The following is a 7,310-nucleotide window of genomic DNA, read 5'->3' on the forward strand; positions in this document are numbered from 1 at the left end:
GCAAATTAACCTTTGGACATTATGGTGCCGGTGTGTACATCACAATGGGAGGCCTGTACACGGACTCCCGAGGCTCAGCGTCTCAGTCTTCTTGTTTGCATTTTCACACCTCTTAGAAAGTTTGTTTCTTCATTGCTGATATCAAAGTGTGTGACCAAATATTTCCATGCACTGCATTCTATCTGCCACTTCTTTGCCCATTCACCAACCTGCTGTAGCCTCTATACCTCCGAGAAGGACTTCCTGCTCATTTCGCTCTGCAAAATCTGCATATGGTGAGCGGTGTCATACCAGAAGTCTCCCATATCGAGCTGACTACCACACATCCTCACTTGCACCCGCACAACTCTTGCCCATTTCTTAACTCTCCATACTGGTCATCTGCTCTCCACGTTCAGTTCAGGGTCAGTGTGTGGATCGGAAATGTGTACTATCCGCCCACAAATGCTGGCTGACCCACTGTCCACGGTTCCTGCAGCGATTCGTTATTTGTTCTGTATGACACTTGTTAGACAAGGAGAACATGACTTTGAGAAAAATATCGCAGGTGCTGTCTCAATAAAGATGGAAATAACTGTGCGAGGTCTTACAGACAATAACTTGCAATCGATACAATGTAGATTTGATCTTCTTCACTCCTCACTGCACCTCAATCCACTCAGAGATGCTGTCTCTCTGTAGAAGAGGGTGACCATACATTTCCCATATTGGACTCTGGTCCTACTCACTCAGTTTGCCTACATCACCTTGACTCATCTGCCTGGGGTCATCACTGCTCAAATCTCAGTGAGTATTGTCAGGTCCAGTCGGGTTTATTGCCGTGTGCACAGGGACGGTGAGGGACAGGTACAATGAAACACTTGCAGCGTCATTGCAGGCGCGAAAAGACAGACAGTATGCAAAACATAAATTGTACAATTCTACATCATTAACAAAAAATAGATACAAAATCTTGTGCCAGTTTCAGACTCGGAGATGATCTCTCAGGCAAACTGATGACATAGATTGCGAACTATTATATCCACGGGGTAGCATGCAGGCCCAAGAAAGGCCTGTTTATTCATTTTCTTTAAACAGACAGACAACAGAAAGAAGGGCGAGTCTCTAGTCCTCTTCAGCCAGCCCCGGCATTCAGTAAGATCAGGCTGGCCCAGACTTTTTCTCAATCCTACTCCCCATACAGCAGTTGCCGGACAAAAGTCGGCCGGTCACCTCCACCAAATCTTCTACCGTCTCCCCAGGTGAGAGGAGATAAACTTCTGTCACCCGCCTTTATTTCGACGCCCTGACAGCGCCCCCTGCTTCGATCAGAAGCATATGGATATGAATGTTATATAATGGGACATTGTTCTGAGTTTTGCTCAGTATTGACGGGACTTTGGGGAGGCAGAAGCAGTCAGAGTCTGTGGGAGGGAACAACTCTTGGGTGAAAGCCTTTCCGCAAATGGATAACACATTGGATTGACATCTGCATACACGAATGGGAGCTAGGTAGTTGCACGTAGTTTGACGAGATTGGTTGATGTCGGACCATGACACTGTGTCAGTGACATTTGGCGAGGTTGATTTGACGGAAGGTCAGCGAACCGATTTGTCCATGGCAATAGGCGGGGTCGCTCGCTGGACAAGAGAGCAATGGGGAGTCTGTACAGTGAGTGATATGAAACGGCGAAAGCTTTTCGCGTTTAGAGACCGTGCTGCCCACTTCAGAGAATCAGTCACAATCTCAATCACCCCTCTCCCAGCCGCGGCTGAACGACATTTCTTATCGAATATGGAAATATTTTTATAAGTTGACAATTCAAGTGTTTTCAGCTAACCGATATTTCACATGGTGGTCGTGTCATAACGGAGCACTGAACCAAAGTCCAGGAGCAGATTTGTTTAAAAAAAATACTACTCCTTCATGTCATATTACCAGTTCGCCCCGACATTTCAGCACCAGTTTACACCCACTCCCCTACACTCCACCCGAGCTGTCTTGTAAAGGAAAATCTATAAACGCCCCACTGCATTCACGCAGTCCTTTCACTGAACACGAATATTGATAGCTAAGCGTTCGCTTCAACTTGTGAGGGAAGTGTGGGAGTGAGGGAGTGAGATGTGGAGAGAGAGAGAGAGAGAGAGAGAGAGAGAGAGAGAGAGAGAGAGAGAGAGAGCGAGAATGTGTGTGGGTGTGTTAGAGAGAGAGGAACATGGATGTGAGGCAGAGGAGAGTCACATCGTAGACAGAACAAGGGAGATTTGAAAGGCAGTTAGAGAGAGAGTTACACGGCAATTTATCAATTTCATGTTCACTTTCGGCCATTGTTTTCCTCCCAGTGTTTTTCTGACCACCAGAGTAACTCACCTCACCGACAAAACGAAATGGATCTTTCCGTCCCTTCATTTAAACTCGAGCGCTGCAGGACTCGGAAGTATTATCACAAATTTGTGTGTGTTGTTGTCTGATTTGGACGCAAGGATTCTGCTCAGTGCGATAAATTGTCCGCTGTCTAACTTAAGGAAGTACGTTGGTGAACGAAACGAGGCGCTCTGCATCCGTACAGTTGTAGAACACACTGGCATCAATCGCCCTGTTTCTACTCAGAATCTATTGTTAGACACTCGGTTGCAAAGTGAAAATATCGTAGCTAAAAAGGCTGTATTGGCATGTCGATTTGGCCAGTTTCCACCTGTCCCCACCCATCAGCAAGTGCATGTTTCATTGCGCTTGTGTGTAGACATAGATATGCGCATAAAAATAAATTTGAGTTCACTTTAACGTAATCACCAATTGCGTATAATGCATGATCCCCTCGGTTAGACCCGTCACCAGATACAGATGAATTGAATCACTGTCAGTTATTTTCGTGCAGTAGAAACTCAAGACGTCGACCAGAATATGCGGGTCTGGGGGCTGTGTGGTGGAAGAAATTTTCAGCGTTTTGCCTTGAAATACTGAATCAGGACCTCCTAATCTGGTATATACTCTCCGCTAAAAATGCTGCGAGAATTGCACTGACAGAAATATGGGATGTCAACTCCACAAATTCTCGAATCTCCCCAGCCAATGGAACAGGATTTATTGAAGAACGTGTTACCGGCTCCAGATCTGTGTCGGATACGATACTTGAACTCAATACATTGGAATCCATGTCGTTAATGAAAATCGAATCGGGAAAGTACCGCGTTGAACACAGAATCAGAATCAGGTTTATTATCTCCGGCATGTGACGAGAAATTTGTTAACTTAGCTGCAGCAATTCAATGCAATACATAATCTAGCAGAGAGAGAAAATAATAATAATAACAATAAATTAAATAAAACATAATAATAAATACATAAGTAAATCAATTACCTATATTGAATAGATTATGAAAAATATGTATAAACAGAAATACTGTATATTAATAAAGTGAGGTAGTGTTCAAAGTTTCAAAGTCCATTCGTTATTCAGATTGCAGAGTGGAAGAAGCTGTTCCTGAACCGCTGAATGTGTGTTTCTGTCTCATAACCTTAGACACCCAAGGTCAACCCTAATATCCGGTGCCATCTGTGTCGACGTTGCTCCTTTGCAGATTGGAAGAATTTTTATCGGCAGTGTCATGACGGTCTATTATCTCCCCTCATTAATGAGCTGTCCTTTCTGTGTGAGGCTGATGACGTGAATTGCCGGACAGCGTGTTGCAATGAGAATATTTAGGCTGCAATTGGTTCGTTCAGTGAGGGCACAAACTGGACAAAATTGTTTATTTTGAGGAAACAGGAATGCAGGAATGTGTGAGGTCATGTACTTATTTGGGATTAAAATAAAGGACGATCGGTTGCGGTGAGACTGTAAAAGGAAACTGTTCACGAGTCAGAGATGGCGAGCCGATGGGTGGATCAGGTGTTTTGCAAGGCAACTGTAGATTGTCAACTGAACACATTTGGGGCCAGCGCTCAGACAGCATCCAGGGTGTTAAATTTTATTGGCACACTACACGCTGCTGCTTGTAGTGTGAGCGCTGCGAGCAGGGTTCGAACCTGCGCGGGGAATCCCCATTGGATTTCAAGTCCAACGCCTTAACCACTCGGCCATCGCAGCTCCATCAATGTTCAGCACCCACCGTAGCACTGCACCTGAAGTGAGGGTTGTACTTGATTTATTTTCGGTAACGGAAATGGTGAATCGATCATGCTTTGGGCTTGTCTTGCAGCCAGTGGCACAGGGAACATTTGGCTGGTAGAGGAAAGAATAAATTCAATTAAATACCAACAAATTCTGGAAGCCATGATCACACCGTCTGTAAAAAAGCTGAAGATGAAAAGAGGATGGCTTCTACAACAGGATAATGATCCTAAACACACCTCAAAATCCACAATGGTGTACCTCAAGAGGTACAAGCTGAAGATTTTGCCATGGCCCTCACAATCCCCCGACTTAAACATCATCAAAAATCTGTTGACAGACCTCAAAAGAGCAGTGCATGCAAGATGGCCCAAGCATCTCACAGAGCGAGAAGCCTTTTGCAAGGAAGAATGGACGCATATCCTCCAAACAAAAATTGAAAGACCCTTAGCTGGCTACAGAAAGCATTTACAAGGTGTAATACTTGCCAAAGGGGGTGTTACTAAGTACTGACCATGCAGGTGGCCCAAACCTTTGCTTCTGCCCCTTTTCCTTTTTTCTTATTTTGAAACTGTAAAAGATGGAAATAAAAAAAGTAATCTTGCTTATAATATTAAAGAAATGTGTCGTCTTTAACTTTATGCCTTTTGGAAATCAGGTCATCTTTTACCCGCTTAGCTGTTGACAGTAACAGAAACTTTGAGCATCGGTGCCCAAATCTTTGTATCCCACGGTATCCTTCCTTCCAATGTGCATCACCGTATCACACGATGATCTATTTGACAAATCTTCTCCCATTCTCCTCAACTGTCTTTGATCTTCAATGTGTTTTACTCTTTTGAGTTTTTGAACACGTTGAAGTCAGGCTACCTTTCTTATATTTTCTTTTCTTTAACCTCCCTTCCTTCTTTCAGAGTGGAGTAACAATCCCAATTTTCCAATCATCAGGATCGATTCTAGAATGTAATGATACGTGAAGGGGTACTATTATTGCCTCGAGAATCTTCAGTTCCCCCTTTCAGAACCCTGGGGTGTAGTCCAACTGGTCCCGTTGACATACAGTTTCAGAGCTTTCAGCTTCACAGGCACCTTCTCCAGAGCCATAACATCCACTCTCACTGATGCCCTCTGACACATGTTTCTCGGTGTCATTATGCTGGAGTCTTCCACAGAGCAACCTGGCGCAAAATATTCATTCTGTAATGTTCTCGCTAGGGTGTAACGAAACCCGAGTTAAACGTCGAGGTAAACCGTAGTCAATGAAAACAAGGTCGCAGTAAGATTAACCATTTACTGTTCACTCTTCACATTAACGTATGGTGAAAACTGTTGATAAAACAATACAAGATTGGTACAATATTTGTTTCCTTCTAGATATCACATTTACATCGTGAATACTTGCAAAGGTAAAACTACAATAACTACATTACATTAAAGTGCAGCATACAGTCAGAATCTACCTACTCCATTGACTGCTTTAAATACACTTCAACACAAACTATCCCGACTCTTTAACTAACGAAAACATAAACCTTATCGACCGTCGTTACTTTTGACAGAATCAGCGTTAACATTTTAATTCAACATATCGATTATCTGATGACTTACAGCGTTGCTTTCCCTATGTTTCTGGTGCGTAGAGAGAAGACTGCTTGCGCTGAACTAGCACATGTCGGGCCCCCACCCTTGCGTTTATCCCAAACCGGTATTTTCCCACAAGACGCTGTGAAACCGGATGTGACGTCATCGCATGCCGCGATATATTACAGACAAATGAATTTACTTAAACAATCCTAACTTTAACTAAAAAATGCTAACAAATGAATTACTAAGCGAAAATATTATAAACTAAATAACTGCCATAAAGGCAGCGCACATTCAGTTCGTCCCTTTTCTTTTCCCCCTATTACTGCTTCTTCCGCGTCATTTTCCAGTTTTCTGATACCCACTCTCGCATCCCTTTTATTCTTCATATGTCTGAAAAAATGGTATTTTCTCTATTATTAACCAATTATTTTTTCCACTCATCAAATTTTATTTGCTTTCTTTTGTATTTTGAAAGCATCCCAAACCTCCAGCTTCCCACTAATGCTTGCTATATTATAAGCCCTCACTTTTGCCTTTAAGCTGCCTTTACTTTCCAGTATCAGCCACTGTTGCCTCATTCTCGCTATCGAATATTTATTCTTATTTGTGATGCATCTATCCTGCGCCTTTCCAATTGCCCCTAGAACACCAGCCCTGTTGGATCTGCCGCTAACCCTGCTGGTTCCCCTTTCCAATCGACTTGGCCAGCCCTAGACTTAGGTCGTTGTTGTTTTCTGCGAGTGACAGGGTCGAGGACTGTTATCGTCCCTGACATTTTTCTCTGCGAATGACGTGTTCGGGAACTGTTATTGCTATTGTGTTTCCATGCGAGTGACGGGGTCGAGGATTGTTATCGTCCCTGACATTTTTCTGCCAGTGATGTTTTGGGGGACTGCTATTGTCGCTATTTTTTTTTTGCTGCGGGGGAGGAGACAGTTTGGGGTTTGTGAGATTTGTTTCATTTCCTTTTTCGTGCCGGGGTTGATGTCTGTCCTTACATCAACACCCATGGCCTGTCTGTATTCAGTTGTTGTCCGGAGCAGACAAATATCAGAGTTGTATTGTACATGCAGGCTTTGAGAATAATATTAACCGTTTGCACCTTTCTATTCTCCTCACTCGTGCCACTGCAGTTCCACTTACTGCATGGAATACTCATACGTCTAATTTTAGATTCTCGCTCTCAGACTGCAGGATAAAATCGATCACATTACAATCATTGCCTCTGAAGCATTCCTGTATACTAATCTACCTGGTCAAAGCACAACACAACACACAATCCACAACTGCCTTTTCCTAATGGGCTCAACCACAATGTACTCTAAAAAACCATTCAGTAGGCATTCCCAAACGACCTGCATGTTGAGATCCTACAATGACCATCGTAATATTGCCATTTTCACATGCCTTGTGCATCTCCCGTTGACATTTGTACTCAACGTCCACTGCTAGAGGCCCGCGTATAACTCCCATACTCTGATGCTATGTTATCTCTTGCTAACGATTTTTATTTTTTTTCTGTACATCACTATAAATTACAATAAATAAAATAAATATAAATTAAATAAGGGAATTGTTAGGGAGAGTTCATGTGTTCATGTGCTGAGAAATATCTAAACTGAGCAGAAA

General features: G+C 43.1%; 1 non-coding gene across 1 annotated transcript; it reads right to left on the bottom strand.

The window, feature by feature from the left end:
• Positions 1 to 3,988: 3,988 nt before the first annotated feature.
• On the bottom strand, positions 3,989 to 4,070 carry trnas-uga (transfer RNA serine (anticodon UGA)). Its single transcript has one exon. It is a non-coding gene; the product is annotated as a tRNA-Ser (tRNA).
• Between the last annotated feature and the right edge of the window lie 3,240 nt (positions 4,071 to 7,310).

This window comes from Hemitrygon akajei, unplaced genomic scaffold (assembly GCF_048418815.1).
Source record: "Hemitrygon akajei unplaced genomic scaffold, sHemAka1.3 Scf000102, whole genome shotgun sequence".
In the NCBI taxonomy this organism is placed as follows: domain Eukaryota; kingdom Metazoa; phylum Chordata; class Chondrichthyes; order Myliobatiformes; family Dasyatidae; genus Hemitrygon; species Hemitrygon akajei.